The sequence below is a fragment of the Delphinapterus leucas genome, chromosome 4 (genome assembly GCF_059928025.1).
Source record: "Delphinapterus leucas isolate spDelLeu-1000000601 "Yukka" chromosome 4, BTC_Dleu_Yukka2, whole genome shotgun sequence".
Lineage (NCBI taxonomy): Eukaryota > Metazoa > Chordata > Mammalia > Artiodactyla > Monodontidae > Delphinapterus > Delphinapterus leucas.
In genome coordinates this window covers 60,965,159-60,983,626 of record NC_143132.1, presented here as the reverse complement: position 1 = coordinate 60,983,626, position 18,468 = coordinate 60,965,159, and the positions used below count along the sequence as shown (strand labels likewise).

At 38.7% G+C, this 18,468-nt stretch overlaps 1 protein-coding gene across 10 annotated transcripts in view; it reads left to right on the top strand.

Annotated features, from left to right (window-relative positions):
• Positions 1–18,468, top strand: part of ZBTB20 (zinc finger and BTB domain containing 20) — an 820,737-nt gene that overhangs the window by 513,379 nt on the left and 288,890 nt on the right. The window lies entirely within an intron of this gene.

The following is an 18,468-nucleotide window of genomic DNA, read 5'->3' as shown; positions in this document are numbered from 1 at the left end:
GTGAGTGGTGAGGTTCCAGAATTTGATGTGTCAAGGATTCTGTTCTTGGTGTCTCTGAGGCGGTCAGGAAATAACGAGTGTTTTTAAAAAGGAAAAAAGGAATGTAGTTTTTTTAAAAAGCTACCAAACAATCCAACGGCCTGATGAAGATTTTACTGTGCACAGCTGAGAGCACTCTATGGACAATGGCTGAGCCTTGAGTCTGTGCTCAGGAGGAGCCTGCAGGCTTAGGTTTCATGCTGCCACCGATGGATGTCAGCCTTGGCAGGCCTGGCAAACATGCTTGTGGGAGGAGGGAGATAGGTGAGTGAGCGCAGCTGGGAGGTAGCAGTTGGGGTGGTAGGAGGGGGAAGTGAAAGTGGGATTCATGGTTTGTTTGGAGTTTCTCTCTACCAACTTTTCATGCATCTCTCTTCTGCACATTTACATTATGCTCAGAATATATAACGTACCCAGCTAAGCAAGAAAAAGAAGTGGATGCATAGCAGAAGACTATTGTTAATACTGTTCTTCTAAAGATCACTTTGCTAAGAACTGGCTGTTTTTAAATGTTAGGGAAACTCCCTCCACCCGACCTTTGGAAAATATTATTTGTCATACCCTCTTCTTTATTCTTCTGCATTCATGATATCAAACAGAAGAATGCAAGGAGAATCCTTATTTGGTTCCAGGGAAATTTATCATTGTGACATAGGAAAACTAGATGACTGTCCTCACAGTATTAAACCCAAATATAGTATTGTCCTCAATATAAGAGATTCTGATTGAGCGTGCTCTGGGAAGTTGTCGAAGGAATGAAATGGGGGTGGTTGCATGCTGTCTGATATGAGACTAGCAGAGGAGTCAACAGACCAGCTTTTGGTTCCAATACATGCCTTCCGTGTCCTTGTTAATAATTCACACTGTCCCTGGAAGTGGAGTTTCAGTTGGAATGTGTATTTGTCTTTTACCGTCAGGTCCCTACTTAGTTGCTCTTTCAGAGGTATTTGATCTTACTGTGTTTTCTTGTCTTCTTTCCAATTTCAAGAATCCAGCATGTTCCAAAATATTAAGAGTGGAAAAAACAGAAAACAAAAAAACATGGTGGCCATAAAAGCATTTGATTGTGTGGCAGCATCTGAAGTGAATTGCTCTTTGGAGAGAGGGAGGAGTCTTTGATGTCCCCAATATGGTTCTCATAGGCTAAAACTTCCAAGAACCACAACCCAGCCTAAGGGGCACTTACTCGATGTTCTTAAATATTTGGAAAGAGATGCTATTTTATTGTTTTAGTTTTCCTTGCTGTTAACACATTGCCAGTAGATTCCTCCTAAAAGTTGAAAATGCTTTAGCAATAGTTGATTTTACATTTAACCAGATGTGTATTGTGTGTGCCTGTTGTGTGTACTCTTGTCCAAGCTGGTACAGTCATCCAGCATATTACAGTGATACTTGGCTTTGGAATTTTGTTTGCTGCTCTGGGCGATTCAGATTCTTAACCATTGAACTCACGCATGCTCGTTTATTCCTGTGGTCCCTACAGACACTGACTCCTGCTACAGCCTCATCAGGGTCTGTCAGTGACCTCTAGAACAAAGAGTCAGCTTCCTTTCACAATTCCTGTAGTTTGTGAAGCACATCAAATTCCTGAGCTGTCATTGTGATAGGAAGCAGTCCCAGAGTTTTATTAGGACCAGTGTGCTGAAAGTTTAATGGTATATAATGGAAAACTTGCCTATTTCAGTTAGGCCATGTTAGTTATGACCATACTACTTGTATGTGTAATGTTTCTTGGGGATTTCCCATTAATTCTTTTTTTCTAAAGAAAGAAGTTGAAAGGGAAAATAGTGTTAAATTTTTTTTAAGTTTGATATAAAAAATGTAACTAGTTTTACCCCATTACCACCAAGACCTATGTTAGGTTGTGCCTTCCTCAGTTAACACTTAGGCTGCACAGACTGCTGGGAGAATTGTCTGTTAATCTCTGGTAGGGATGATGTCTATTAGGACTGCACTGAGGGCAAGCTGTATATCTAATACTTAGAAAATATTTTATTATTGAAATCCCGTAGCCTGTACATGAAATTTTATGAGCATCTTTAAGCAGAAAACAGGTAAACACAAATATCTAAGAGTATATCCCAAGAGATGACATTTAAAAAATATAACCTGACAGAGAAATTTTCCTCATTGTTGCCAAGATCTGGAGTTCCACATGGCTGTGGAAGAAAGAATTCTATGGCTAAGTTGGAGTATTTAAGTCAGAATTTGATCAGTACACCTTTGACAAAAAGGCAAGATAATGATGTATTTTTTTCCATTTAAATGGTTGTAAATGGTTACCTGATCTTTTCAAAACCTATGTTATAAACCTTCATAGTGTACTATCAATAATTCAGTTTTCCAGTGCTGATCCCCCAAATTTTTATTTCATTTCAGAGGATGCACGTTATAAAATGTATATTATCTTGCACGTGCATTTTTGCTGTAAGCACTTCCTATGTTATATTTATTTAAATAGGCAGTCACAAAGAGACACAAATGACATTGCTAAATAACAGAATTATTATTGCCCCAGTAAGAAATTATTCTTTCGTATTTATATACAAATGCTTTTTGATATTTATGTGATTTCCTTTCAAAAGATACATATCTTTAAACATTAGGACGAAGGCGTTGATTCATTATATCATGTGATTGTATATGTATGTTATCTTATGCATAATCACATACCTATATTCAACTATTAAAAATATAACCAAATCCTAGCTAGGCTTACTTGCCTTTGAATTCAATCAGACGTCTTGCAAATCAACCATAAGTGAAATGTAGTTGACATTTTATCACACTGACAACACAGAAATTTTGCACAAATATTTATGAACAATATCTACAAAAGATAAGATTTGGTTAGCTGATAAGATTGGTAAATATCCTTCATTGAACATACATGTTAGATTATGAGCCTAAATTCTATTTATGTACAACTTCAAAATATTAATTGCTATATGTATAAAGTAGTTTAAAATTAAGTAGAAAGAAATTAAATTGCTCTTAATTATCTGAAAATTGAGAATATCTTTAATGATTCACTTTATTTTGTAAGAATGAATTTATATACAAATGACCCAGTTTATTCTAGTTTCTCGGCTACTCAGTTGTACATTAAATACTTTGATGCTGTATTTACATATCAGCATCAGCAACTATAATTTCCCAAATACCTTTTCAAGATAACCAGCCAAGACATATTCTTGTGAAGTCACACTTTTCTTTGAAGCTTTCCATAATAACCCAGATTAAAAGTGAACTTCCCCTTCTGACATTAATTGCATTTTAAAAATCGGTAGCTTTTGTTTGACACTTATCATGTACTGCTTTGAACTGAAGTTTTTTTATATGTATGAAACTACACGTGGTTAGAGGAAAGGTACTACATTTTATGTTTATTTATCTCCCTTCCAACCAATGTCAAATTGCCTTAATCTGAATGGAGGATCAATGAATATGTGATGAGTGAATGAATGGATGAATGGACGGATGATATCTATATGGCAGTGCATTGACATTGAGTACGTATTGCTTATCGTATGGAAGAAATACATCCAGAAAACAAATCAACAGATTCTTCTATATCTGAATCCCTTAAACTCCCATATTAGATCTTCCAGCTAGCTGACAGCAACTCCAGTCATTTGCCAAGGTAGCTTTCCTAATCTCCACAATGCCCAGGTGATTTCTGATGGGACATGGAGTCTTGAGCTCGCAGTAGTTCCCTTCATTTTCCAGGACTCGTGAGGGGGCCAAATACCCAGGTTGGTCTGCTCCTGCAGTCTGAAAGTACCAGACTGGCCTCTAATGTATCATATTGCCCAAAGGCTCCTCCAGCTTGTCAATACTTGCCTACAGTCAGTCAGTGGTTCTTCCTTTCCTCAAACTCAGCACCTAAGGAGCTCAGGCTGTTGTCAGATGTGGAAAGGCACGAAGACTAGCTATGAATGCCCGTGAACTAGACAGGAGAGGGGTGGGGCAGACAGACAGCACAATAAAGAGAGGGGCAAGAGGACAGGCAGCCAAATCATTTCCACGATCTTAACAGGCACTAATTAAATGCCCTGTTTTAGGCAAATAATAGCTGAAAATATCCAAGGGCAACTGTTTCTCATGAATAAGTAAAGAAATTGGTGGGATCTCTTGGTGCTTCCTCAGTCAGTAAGCTGGAGCACACTAAGGCACATTTGGTGCTCTGGACACGTCGGAGGAGAGGGGCCCATTCCAACACCCTAAATGGTACCCTGCTGACACGAATAACATCCAGAGACTAACTTCATATTACTACAAGCTGACCCTAATAAACAATAATTAAAAGAAGCCACAATATTTTGTGAAATTTAATTATATGTTATCAATTGTCAATCAATGGTCAATCAACTTGGCAATCCCCAAACTACATCTAATTCTGTCTCCTACACTGAATTCTTTTCTAGAGCTTCTAATATATATAAATGATACGTACTAGTTTGATTTCCATCTCTTTTTATTTTTCCTATTTATCCTCCAGGAAACTGAATTCCTAGATGTAAGTAGCCAGAGGGAGAAAAAGGAGCAATTCACATAACGGATAATTAACCCTTGAACAATGGAAAGTTAACTCTCCATAGACATGCCAAAAACTGAAATGTTTTGTTGTTGAATATGTTCTCCTTTGGGTGTTAACACGTAGAGGACATCTCCATTAGCACAAACTTGGCACCAAACAACCTGTTCATTCTCAAGCTACAAATGCCACACTCGCCTTCCAGTTCATTCTGGCAGGATTTGTAGCATGATGTCCTCTTGGGTAGTCATGTACAACCCACTCTGAGGGGCAAAATTGTATGAGTGCCTAATCCACTTTTGAAAATGAAAGAAAAGGATCTGTTTTTATGAAAAGCACCTAATAAGGAAAGACATAAATTGTAATAAAAAGTGTTAGCACCTTGCATCTCCTGTTAATTGCCTTCCTAGTCAAAAGGAACCAAAATGGTGTAATAAATGTTAGACGTACATCATAAACAGAATGCAGAAAAATGTTTCTTCCTTTTAACAGTGAGTTAAAAGAGTAGCAAACCTTAAACTACCCATATTGCCTTAACTTAGGCTCCTATCCTTATTCATCTACTTCATTTGTCTAATGAGGATAATAGTACCCATTTGACTTATTTACCAACATTGTTATGAGGATCAGATTACAAAGACTGTCTCTTCATTACATTCATTAAACATGGATTTAACGTTCATTCATTCACTCATTTATTTATTAATGCAGGAGACATTTTTGAACCATATTCTGTGTCAGATATTATTCTAGAAGCTAAAGCTTGATTCATTTATTAACAAATATTTATTAAGGAGCACACACTATGCACCTAGCACTTTTCTAAGGGCTGAGGATACTACAGTAAACAAAACAAACAGGAGTCTCTATTCTCAAAATACTTACTTTTTAGGCAGGGGAGAAAGATGACAAACAGGTACATATGTAAAATATATAGTATGTTAGGTAGTGATAAGTGCTGTGGAGAAAAGTGAAATAAGAAAGAGAGACAGAGAGAGAGAGTGTGTGTGTATATGTGTGTGTGTGTCAGGAGTAAGGTTGCAATTTCAAACTGGGTAGAAACGGAATGCCTCACTAAGGGGACAACATTTGAGAAATGTAAAGAAGCAAGTTTTGTGGATATCTAGGCAAAGGCTAGAACTGGAACTACAAAGGCCTGGAACTACCAAGTGCAAAGGCCCTGCACAGAAATGGAGTTATATCAGGCAAGTCTGAGGGGTAACAAGGAAGTCTGTGTGCAGGATCAGAGTGAGCAAGCAGGGGGATGGTAGATGTAGCAGGGAAGGCAGTGGGGGCCTGAGCACGTGGGCCTTTATATGCTGTTGTGAAGGTTTTGGCTTTGTCACTGACAATACAGAGATGAAAAGACATGACCTCAAGTTGCTCGTTGGTGGAGAGGCAGATAGGGAAGCAAGCAGGGATAATGGCATATGCTAAGTATCGTTAGCTGGAGGATGCTCAAGGAGCCTCGGAGGCACAAAACAGTGAATGTTTACCCGAATGTACCTTGCGGTAGAGGGTCAGGGAAAGCTTCAGAAAGGAGCTAATAAGTCCCTTCTGAGCTTTGAAGGATTTTCCCAGATGGTCAGAGGGAGGAAGAACATTCAGTAAGAGGACCAGAAGGGGCGAAGACACTTAAAGAGGAAATAGCATAGCAGAGTTGGGGAACAGTATCACTAATGTTCAGGAGAGGAGTGTGGAGAAATGATGCTATAGTTGTAGGCAGGGAACAATCATGTTGGGCCTTGACTGCCACGCAAAGATGTTTTAACTTCATCTTGGGGCATTTGGGGAGCCATTGAAAGGTTTTAAGTAGAGAAGGTTAATGATCAAATTGTGTTACAGAAGATCACTCTGGCAGCATGGTGGAGGATAGATTGGAGGAATGGGAGAATAGAGACAGAAAAATGAATTAGGAGGCAACTAAAATTGTTCAGACAGAACACAATGAAGCTCTGAACTAGGACAATGACTATGGGAATAGGGCAGAAGAGACACGTTCGAGAGATAAGAGGCAGAATGGACACAATTTAATAACCTTTGGGCTGGGCATCAAGAGAAGGAGGAGTTTTGGATTGCTCCCAGGTTTCTGTCTTACACAACTAATCAAGAAAAGCTATGAGGAGGAGGAATGGGTTTTGTAGGCTGGGGGAAGATGATAAGTTTGCTTTTGAATGTGTTAATTTTGAGATGTTGGGGAATTATCCAGACTGATGCCTGGTAGGCTGTTGGATTTAGTCAGGAAAGCTGGAGATAGGTCAGGGATAGAGATAAGTTTAGCAATCATCTGAATCGTCAGCTTCAGGATAATAGTTAAAATTACAGAGTGGACTTTTCTCAAGGAAAATTTATTGACAGAAAGCAAAAGGGAGCAGATCCTTGGAGTAAAGCACATTTATGGCAGAGAGAGAGAAAGAGGAGTCTTAGAGAAGATTATTCTGAGCAATTATTATGTGCCAGCCGTTGTGCTAGATTGTGGAGGAACCAAGATGACTAGTATCCAGATCCTGCCCTGAAAGCGCCCACAGTTTGTAAAAATATAAGAGGTTTCTGTCACCGCCAACCATGGACAGTGCTAACAGAGGAAATGTCCAAGCATAACAGAGAAAGTAGTACAGAATATTTAATTAGCATTAAGGGAGATTATAAAGGCAGAATCCTGGAAAGTTTGCTGCATGCATGTTGCCATACAGTTCATTTCTGATTTCTCTAATACTTGTATGTGTATGTTCTGGTGTTAGCATGGGTTCAAGCTATTGGCAAAACAAGCCAGGTGTAAATTATGGTAGAATTGAAATCGATAGTGCTTTGAAGCACTGGAGTGCCCAGCTCACGTCAGGGCATGCGCCTGTGTTCACTGAAACATGGCTATCAAGTGCACCCCGAGTCATTAGATGTGTTATCCAGTGAATAACAGCATAATGATATTTTAGCAGAGCAGCCTTATGATAAATTCTGCTTTAGTGAAACTCCATATACAGAGCAATTTCTCCTGGCCGTGTACATTGCATGGCAAAGAAAGGATATCCTGCTGTGTATCTGAAGGCTGTAATTTCATTTAGGGTTTCTATTGACATCGTAAACTGCAAGAGCAGAGCTCAAGTGGCTATTTAAGTCATAGGAACTTCAAGCTAAAATTACTGCCTAGTCCTAATCGCCACCTCCGAGGGACTCCTGCCTATATATATGTGTTTTATGTTTCTATCTTTGTGTCTATAAATACTCAAATCACTCCAGGGGCTGAGGTGATAAGCCATCCTAAGATATGACAGGTATCTGTCACCTTTGCAGCTGGTATAGGCTAAGGGGTAAAAGCAGTTATATTATTCATTGAAGGTCAAATGTTAAAAGGGGCCAGAAACTCCCCGACAAGTTCAGAATATAGGTGTTCTTGTTTTTCTGGTTGAAGACATTCTCTATTTCTGCTTAAGGTCAGAGTCTTCCAGCATGTTGAGGCTAGAAAAGTTGGGACCTTTAAACTTGCCTGTACATCAGAGTTTACAGCTTGTAAGTGTTTGCCCCATTCTTTCCTCTCTTTGCCTTGACCCATGATCTCTTGTGAAAATACTAGTACTGGATAGTCTTGGAAGAGTATCCAGTAAGGTACAGATTATATACAATGCCCCACAAAAGTGATTCCCTAGACGTCTAAAGTGTCCATTCTGTCCTGAGATACAGTCAAGCTGAAAATTGGAAGCCATAATAATTGACTTGAATGTTTATTTTCTGAAGAAAATAAATTTAAATAAAATTGCAAATTGTCAAATTGTGTTTATTAGATGATGCTTTGGAATTGACTCCAGGAGACCAACAAGGAAAGATGCAAAGCTATATATGTTTCTCTTTGGTTTTTAATGAAAATGTTTGTGCTCCTACATCAACTATCAACTTTGTCCAGAGAGGCCACTACAAAATTAGACACTGGAGTTTAAACTTATTCAGTCATTATGGCTGACATTTTATTTGGTCACTCTCTTTCCTGGGCTTGGGAATCATCTATCTACATACTGTCTTAAATACAAAATCCCAGCAGGATTATCATGGTTCAGAAAACCACAATAGTAATAGAACTTATGACTCCTCATAAGGTAAATGTGTTTTCAGTGATCTTACTAACCCTTATATCACCCTGTAGAGGAATGGAGGATGGAGACGTAGATAGCTGAACCCCCAATTAGTGGCTGAGACTGAAGTTTTTACTTTCCATATTAGCCTGACTATTGTTCTACTGCTTCATCACAATATTTCTTTATTGCTTAAATAGTATAATTAAAAAGTAAAGTCTATAAGAGCTGAATCTCTCTCATCTGTTACCATGATATTTTCATTATATTCCTGAGCAACATAATATGCCATTGTCACATTTCTGAGAAGCGATACTGCCCTAGTAAGAGTATCCTCAAATCATTTATATCCATGGGAATGTAAAACAAAAAGAGAGAGATATTATGTAGACATAGATAAGCTCCGTCATGAAGAAGTACAGCTCTCCTATTGTTCTCCTGGATTTAGGCAGCATAGCAGAGCGATTAAGAGGGCAGACTCTCTGGGCTCTGCCACTTACTAGCTATATGACCCTAGGAAAGCTATTAAATTCTTGTGCCTTAGTCTCTTAATATATAAAATGGGGATGATAATGATACCTTCATCATAAAATTACTATGTGGAGTAAATGATCTAATAAACGTAAAATAATTAAGCCAATACTTGATATACAGTAAGCACTCAATAAACATTAGCTGCTATTATAATCACCATTGTCACCCTCCTCTTCATCACTTCTTCCTATACTATAGAGCCTTGGTTAATGCCTGTTAGGAAAATTCCTACACATGTGTGTGCATGCATACACATACACACACGCAAACACACATGCACACACCTCATCCACCTAACAGTGCTTGCTTACCTCAGCTGTGGGCTTACATTTCACCTATATGTTAATTTCAATGTCTTCCTAAGCAGAGAACATATAAGGACTCCATGCTTTGGATGAGGTGGGTTTGATACTAAATTCAGCCTTCACACTGGTTTCAAGTACTTGATGAAGAATTATGCAGTGGCTGGTCCTCACTCCTATTACTCTAGTTGTTTTCATCTCATCACTTAAGACCTTCCTAAATCATAAATTCTGTTAAGCATGATCTAGTCCAAATCCACTGATGGGTTCACCATTATAGTTTCAGCTCAATAAATAAATGTGCAGTAAATGAATGAATGAATGAATGAATGTTCTATTTTCACCATCTTCACTTAGGTCCTAGTGCTGGCTACCTGTTGTTCTAAATGTTAACCTCATTGTTTATCTAGGCCAGTGCATTCACTAACCCTAGTTATTATTCTGTCTTCCAATCCAGATTCTGCTAGTTATTTTTCTCCTCTTGCCTGATTTGAAACTCTCAGTACTGATATCCAGTCACTATAGTAGGCCTACCCTCCTATCTGCCTCATCTTTTCCTTTGTGGAACCATTGACACTATCCTTAGAACTGTGTTCTTTATGCCTCTGCCTATACCTTCTTCCCATTTGAAATATGAACTTTACATTATAAGTGATTATTATCCATTTGTATTTTAATCTGATACCCTTGGTTCTAACCTTGATTTTGATCTTCATATCATGTGTTTCACACACCCTTTTGTATATTTATTATATTTTGAGAAAAATATGCTTACATCAATAGTAAGTGAAAGCTGATATCAAGCCCTATCTGTAAGAAACAGCATTCAACCACCTTGGCAGACCATGTGTTGTACCATTTGTTATGCCTCCACAATGGTCCTTATCTTAGTCCCTTGATAAATATCAGAGACCTGATATCCTGAACCTGGTCTCAGTTGCCGTATACCTGCTCCACCCCTAGGCTGATGCTAACAAACTTAATTAATGTAAAATTTAATTGAGCAATGTTGGAATTAGTGTAGAATACATCTAATAGTAAATAGCACATGTAAAAGGGAGAGAAACTAACAGCAAAATCCAACATCATTGCAGCTGGTAAACACCATTCACCATTACATTTTGACGTATTTATTTTGCTCCTCTCATTGTCCCTTTTTTTTGGAAGGGACTCATAAAAAGGAGAGAAAAAAAATTTTTAAAGAAGAGGTACAATTTAAATTTAGAAACAAATATGATACTAAACTTAATTAGTATTTCTCACAATAGTTAACAGGGTTACTATTATCAGTGTTACTATTATCAGAGACAATACCTGCTTACAAGGAGCTTCTAGTTTGTATAGTCTTGTTGCAGAGATTAGTAATTAGGTCCTGAAACTAATTAGGTGGAAATCACTAGCCTGTTATTATGCACCAAAATGAGCAGTAAAGAAAGTCAGTGAGTGCTGCAAGAATTCACATCAGGGAGGTTTCTGATGGTATATGGGAGGCTTGATAGCAGAGGGAGAACTTTAGCTGAGGATGTAAAAGCTAGGCATTGAAGGATAAAGGAAAAAGGGTCTTTTGGAGAGAAGGGAAGATGGCATGCAGTGCCGTGATACCAGATAACAGAGAAGTAGGGAGAACGAAGAAAAATTCTAACCTGAAAGAAGGCACAGCAATGGGAGTGAAGTTGATGCATACAGGAAGTAATGAAATTGGAAATAAGATCCATGATCGTGAAGATTAGGACATGAATTTGGAAAGGCAGGTGGAGTCCAAAATTTATTTTATGTGGGTGTTGAGAACAATAACTGGCATACAGTTAGAACTCAGTAAGGGTTTGCCGAATAATTGACACGTTTTAGAGAGGCAAGCAAAAATAATGAAAGTGGTGTTTTAAGAGTTAACCTGGCTATAGTGTGCAGGGTGGTTTGAGGGGCTTGAGACTAGTCCGAGATGCCAGCTGAGAGGTAATTGCAATCATTCAGATGCAGACCAGCCAAAACTCAAATACAGTCATGACTGTGGAGATAAAAAAAGGGACATTTCTAGAAACATTAGCGGCACTCTCTATCTCTTTCCTACCAACTGTAACTCTAGCCCCACCATAACTTTAAATGGAAAGTATCTCCTAAATGTGGGATCCTCTTTGCCTTTTGATTTGATTTTAGTGGAGTCCATCACTACTTATAAGGCAGGGTCAGTATGGAGAATGGACCCTCAGGCTTACTCAAGCCTCTAATCAGTGAAGCTTTATTATATTGTATTCCTGAACAATGTAACATGCTCTCGAAGTTTGACTGCTTGGGGAATAAACTCAGGGGACACACAGACTCCTTTGGGTTCACACTTATGAGTTCCTGACAGGCAAGACTCTGTGGGAAATCTAGCAAATCAAAGAGTGCTGATCCTCTCAGGACAGATTCTGGAGGAGTGCTCTTAACTATACAGTTCTTAACTCTCACTGTCTAACTCCTGAAATAGTGACAGAACCCTTCTGCATTTTCTCCCTTCCTCCTTCACTTAAACCAGATCAACACCAAAAGGAAACCTCGGTAGAGACTATATGCTAGCAGAGATTTCAAGAACATCCCAAGCTCTGTCTTACTCCTGGACGGTCTCAGAGACCCCAAGGGTATTCTTGTACTTGGTTGTGAAAAACAGTGCTCATTAACTTGTCTTTTGCTGTGTGCCATCATTATCAGTCATGCACTCAGTTGGCCTTTTCTTTGGACAGTTCTGACATTTCTTGAAGGGTAACAATCGGACCACCATATCACATCTATATTCAACTTTTTATTGGCCAAGAGTCATGTGTTCACATTGCTGTGATTCCTTCCTAAGGCAAGTGCCCCATTTTATCTTATGGCTATTCGAGTGACTGCCTACTCAGAGCTCCTTCTAGACAGGACCATGGCTTACTTTTCTCTTTATCTTCTGGTTTCAGCATAACATATGCCCCACAGTAGATCACCAGTACACATTTATGGACTCTCTTGATTTCATACATTTTGAACAGGGACAGCCCTCCATGAGGCTTTCATCTCAAGTTCTGATGTGGAAAATACCTCCTAAGTGACGAACTCTTTTGGCTCCCCAATCAGTCAATCCCAGGTTCTTACTAAGCCTAATTTTCCCCAGCAGTTGGCATAGGGAATGTAAAATTGATGGCTCTGCTTATCAAACCTGTCTGTCTGCAGAGTGTAGAGTGGCGCACCATTTAGAGGAAGCGTGTTTGGGAAATTAAACAAGGACTGTCTGAATAGGAGACCTATCGGCCCGCAGCGGAATGACAGGCTTCTGCCCACAAACCAGGGTTAAGACCTGCATATTGTGGCTTCTTTTCACCCATTTGTGAGTAATGGGTCTCACCCCATTAGTGGGTGCATATGTTACACCACTGGAAGCTGTTATGCATCCTCCATAGGTCTGGATGAAGGAGCTGTAGCTACACATAAATATGTACTTGCCAACAGATCTCTGTATTTATCTGCCTGTCAGTGGGAGCAGACAGGGCACAGCCCTTTGATGGGCAAGAACTGCAGGTCAAAGCCGTGCTCTTGCTGCTGCCACCGCCACTGTGATTGCTGTGGCTTTATCATTTGAATCCTGAAGGAGGCTAGGGGCAGCTTGTTAGTTGTTGTTCCAGCCTAACCTGGGAGGCTAGCTCTGGTCACTGACATAATTATAGACCTTGCAAATGTTGACTGCCAATGTTGTTGTGGCCAGTGACGGTGGACTCTTAAAACCATGGTTACCCACCATCTATCATCTTTCAGTCATGCCTCAAGAATACACACATCTCTGCTATCTCTGGGCACCGTCTCTAATGCCTTTCAGATGCTGTCTGATCCTCCTGGATTCTGCCTGTTAAGTGTATTTCCTGCTGCAGGCTGCCTCTCAGCCTCTGTCCCACTCAAGAGACACACTCCCTCCCAGTAAGAAAAAATTATTGTGCTTCAGGCTTCTGATGGAAATAGTCTACTAAACTAGGTGCTTACTTTAGCAGCTATCACACCCCTACAACTGTATACATCATTGACCATGGTCTTTACCATCTCAATATGAATATTCCTTGTGAGGAAAAAGATATTTCTCCCCCAAAGTGAAAACATACTAATGATAGCAAAGTGAATTTATGATTACTTTGTATATAACTGAAGAAAACAAGCAGAGCAAACTTGTGTTTTTAATCTAGGACTGTTTACCAGTTTAATTTGAAGAGGAAATTAATTGTGCAATTCTTAATATAACTACAGTACAACCACAATTAACAGACTTCTTTTTTGTCATTGTTCTTCCTCTCATGCTTATAAGAGGGCATGGACCATTCTCTTCCCCCAAAATTCAATTTTCCTCAAGATTGTGGCATTATTGCAAAAGAAGTAACAGGAGTATTTTTGTTTTTTGGTTGGTTTGTATAGTATCCATTTAATAAAAGTCTGACTGAAAGATACAAGAAGTGAGCTCATCTGAGACAGTGCTTCCTGATTTTGCCTTTCTAAAAGGTAGGTGGCAAAGCAGGAGAGTTTTGTCTCAGACAGAATTTAGAAAGAAAGAGACTGTCTTGTCAAAGAGAGGTGAGATGATGTGAAAAGGGCTTATTTCTATATGTCAAAAAGGTATAAGACAGAGATTTCATTGAATATGAGATGGACTGGGTTCAAAGGTAGAGCTTTCTTTTCCTAGTTATTTTTATTTGATATGCTTTCCTCTTATTCTTCTTCTTAATATCTCTACTATGCAACAAAGGCAAACTGATTTTTCTGAAGATCATCTTCAGTAGGGTAGAAATTAGTAATTTGATCAACTAGATCAACAGACAGTGAAATGAAAATGGAAAAAAGGAATCCTGTATTCAATTAAAGTATGTTGCCTGAGCAAAGGCTTTTTTAAAAAAAAATAAATTAGGGATTGGTAATTGGGAGTTATAGGTTGCTGCTTCTGTGAAAGTGAGCTAGGTAAGAACCCCATTTGACCTTTTGCTATCACTAAAAGCCCTAAAACTCAGTATGTGTATCAAAGTCATGTTAAATGAACATATAAGTTCATGGCTTGCTATGAGAGTCTGCACCTGCTTAAAAGGCACAACAGAAATGCTGAAACGGGGCAATTCATTAGGAACAAAGAATTTTCTAGATGCTGTGGCAAAGGTTTCTCTAGGACAGTGTTTTCCAAACATCCCTGATGCTAAGAATCATCAGGGTTACATGTGAAATATGCACTTGTCTGGGTCCTCCCTCCTGCCACCAGACCTAGAGAATCAGAAACTTCCATGGAGTGACCTTGGCATTTGTATCTGAAACAAGGAAACTAGGTGATTTTTAAGATCAGGGAAATCTGGGAATACTGCTCTAAGAGGGTTTTTTTAGAACATATAAAGAGGGGGACTGATGATTTTATATATACACTTCTATGTTCTTCCCAAGACTTCAGAGGCATATCAAGAGAGTAAAAGAAGAGCCTTTCTTTATACCAATGATTTTTAAGCATCTCTTGTCTCTCCTTGTCCCTCCATATCAATGACCTTAAGACTTTGTATTCCCCTCTTTCCCACCCCTCATCCTTGCCTAATAAATGGTCATATCGTGAAATAAAAGTCCTTAGATTAGGAATTTGGAGCTTGAGTTCTAGTTCTGGCTGAAGCTAAGAGCTATGTGACCTTATATCTTCCATCACTTTAGTTTTCACATTAGAATAATGATGAGGTTGCACAAAATGTTGTTTGTGAACTATACCAGCTCTACATTGTTACGAATATTAAACAACTTCTGTAACCTTGTTTGGCTACCATATATGATGACTTCTGCGCTTGATGGGAATGTGTGTTCAGGTTTAGACATGTCCGTTAAGTATTATTTACAGACTTATTACCTATTTCTGAAACCAAATTGAGTTACAATTTAATCTAAGATAATAAACTTTTTGGAAAATTTATTTTCTTCTTTTGACAGCTAGAGGTGTCTTCCATGGGAACTGTTGACAAGGGTTTGTCACATTGACAACCACATCATGGATACTGACTTGTTGAAAGAGTAAGAGAAGCTATGAGTGAATGAATGAATAACCTGGTGACTGTTCTCCTTGCTAACACTTTCAAGTCCATGGAGGCAAGGATGGTAATACTCTTCAGCTAAACACTGGAGGACTGGTAGTCGAAAAAAATTTTTAAATACATATACATGTCCATGACTTGGCTTTGCTACAAAGCTAAATGGAAAGTCCTTGGCTGAGTACAACAATAAAAGTAGAAAATTAAAAGAAAGTGCCGCTCGAGTTTTGAAGGTGAAGATAGAGAAATGTAGCAGTAGAGGTTTACATTTCCTGAGCTCTCTTGTTGGCTCAGCATGTCCTCAGTGTAAATACACATGTGACAGTGGCCTCTGCACTCATTCACACTTCAGAGAAGCCCTCGGTTTCCTTTTCTCGCTCCATTTTAGCAGTGGGCAGCCTGCAACCTTTTGATCAAGCTGACTTTGTACGTAACATGACTGAACTCCGCTATGCCAAACATCCTTGAGGAAGTTGACATTTGTGTACTTTGAAAGAAAAAAAAGAAAAGTGAATCCCAACTGCTTCCTCCTGCCCTTTTGATTAAGAGAACGGTAAGTCAGCAGGAGAGGTGCTGCTTTTAACATGCAGGGTGTGCAGAACTGATTGGTATTTTTCTTTGAAAAAAAAGTAGAAAAGATTGATGTTAAACAACACTAATCAGAGTTGATTACAGGGACTGAATGAATTCATTGATGGGAAAGAGCCATGGTTCCAGAGACAACAAAAGAGGTTAGATAATAGTCAGGGGAATAGTATTTGGAATAGTTCTGCTCATCTCTGACAACCAGGAATCAGAGCCCCTAGCTCTCTAAGCACTCCTGGGAATAGACTTATCTGTACACTAAGTACAGTTCTCAGCTGGGAATGATCTTCTCCCTGAGCTTGGTATGGCTGACACTTTCCCTTCATTCATGTCCTCAGCCTTCCCTGATCACCTTATCTAAAGTGGTGCTTCCATCACAGCCTGGGTGAGCCCAACCCACCTCTGGGTAGCATATTCCCAAGTGCTACCCAGAGCTCTGTCTGGAACCACCTGCAGTTCCCTGCATGGACTATATTTTGCCTTGCTCTGTAATTTTTTTTCTGTCACCTCTACCTGGTGACCCTTTCCATCTCTCCTCATTAAAAGTCAGGGTCCCACACCTCTGTTCTCCCAAGGTAATTTATGCTTAACTCATTTATAGCAGGCATCACCCCATGTTATAATTATTTGGATAGTTACTTTACCTTCTCCCCAGTAGACTGAAATATTTCAGGGCAGGGACTGTAGCCTTTATCTTTGCATCTTTAATGTTAGCAAAATACCCAGAATGTACTGGGTGTTTAACTAATGAAGAATGAATGAATGAATGAATCAATACTCCCTACCTACCTACCTCCTTGTTTTAAAATAATTGCCTGAAATAAATAACGCAACCCATAGGAAGACATTTCTACCCAGAATGGATAACCCATTGGTTATCTGTTTACCAAAAAAGTAATGGAACAAAGGAAATGGGAAATCAAATTTAGGAGTTTAACACATGCTCTTTTCTGTGACCTCTAGTTTGTTCCAGATAGCACTCTGACTACATATATGAGGAAACCTTTGGAGAAACAATTTGTTGGACTTAATGCTATAATTTCTGAGTAGTGAATGAATGTGTTGATTACTTCACAAAAAGTAGGCTGCTGCTATTAAATTTATTATTAATTATAATGCACTGTTTATATAGGCTTCTCCTTTAGGAACCCCCAAGTATTCAACATACATCATCAACCTAATGCTATATTCTGCCTCATGTTAATAATCTTATGGCTACTGAAGCCATCACCTGAGCGCTTTAGAATCTTGATAAATATTATCAAATGCATATGTTACGCTCATTATTTTCAATAATCTCATACATTTAAATTCCTAGAGAAATGTGTTTTCTTCTTCTTATATATCACCAAGTGGATTACCAGATCTTCTCCACTCAACACGTGGAAAGTAGAACATATGGGGAATCACCCCAGGCTTTTAGATGGGATTTGTCCCAACTAGTTCATAGCTGAAACATTTAATGACATTTTACATTTTACTAAAAATTCCATTGAGCTTACAAAGGAGCATCATATATCATAAGAATGCTACAGAGCTAGGGAGGGAAGAACCTAGAGCATTTTATGGTTCAAGGTGATGGAGTCCCAGTGATGCTAAATACTGGCCGCATTTGCCCAGATATTGGCTACACCAGTGGCTAAAAGATCGGGGAGCAAGAGAACGATTTTATCATGGCAAGAACGCTTTCATTTTCACTTTTATATGATATTATTCTTGAATTAGTCAATCTCACATTTTTCACTGCATTTTCAACGCAGTTTTCAACCTTGCATTCTCCAGTATATCTTGGAAATCTTTTCATAGCAGTACATAGAGAGTTACATTAATCTTTTATTCAGTTGTACAGTATTCCATTATGTAAATGTATCATAGTTTATTCTACCAGTTCCTATTTATAAACAATTTTTGTCATTTCAAACAATGCTCCAGTGAACAACCTTGTACATAAATCATTTCATAGACGTGCAGATTTTCTGCAGGATAAATTCTCAGAAGTAAAATTGTTGGTCAAAGGATTACATGCATCTTAAATTTTGAGAAACTTTGCCAAATGGATCTCAACAGCGTTTGTATTACTGACTACTCCCACTGGCAATATATGAAAGTGCCCTTTTACTCCCAGCCTCAACAAAGTAGTGTTTCTTCAAACTTTGGATTTTTGCCAGTTGTATAGGTGAAAGATGATATCTCACTGTACTTTCAGTTTGCCTTTTCCTTATTATGAGTGAGGCCAAGCATCTTTTGATATGTTTAGTGATTTTGGTGTTTGTTTTTTTATTAGGTGTCTGTTCATCTTTTGCCTTTTCTTTTGATTGGGTTCTTGGTCTTTTCTTATTGATATCTTGCTATTTATACATTAAGGAGATAGT